Raw genomic sequence first — 270 nt, forward strand, 5'->3', positions numbered from 1 at the left:
AATTGTTTGTCAAATTTTACACATTTTACTATGATTCTATAATGACCCTTGTGATATATCATGAAGAAAAAGCTGTATCACATATTCTAGGTTTATTCTTATTTTAATGTTCACAGGTAAATATATCACACATAGATTTCTAAAATGTCAGACTTGAATAATACATAATTCATTCATGGTGTTTTCCATTTCTTTTGTGATGGCTCTCAACAAAACCAAGGGACAGGTAGCAATACCTTTCACAAAAGTATGATAGATGAAGAAATTGTT

General features: G+C 28.9%; 1 protein-coding gene across 1 annotated transcript in view; it reads right to left on the reverse strand.

Annotated features, from left to right (window-relative positions):
• The window catches only part of LOC119594441 (mucin-17-like), a gene marked incomplete in the record, with an annotated part of 15,514 nt that overhangs the window by 625 nt on the left and 14,619 nt on the right, over positions 1 to 270 (reverse strand).

Source organism: Penaeus monodon, chromosome 33 (assembly GCF_015228065.2).
Source record: "Penaeus monodon isolate SGIC_2016 chromosome 33, NSTDA_Pmon_1, whole genome shotgun sequence".
NCBI lineage: Eukaryota > Metazoa > Arthropoda > Malacostraca > Decapoda > Penaeidae > Penaeus > Penaeus monodon.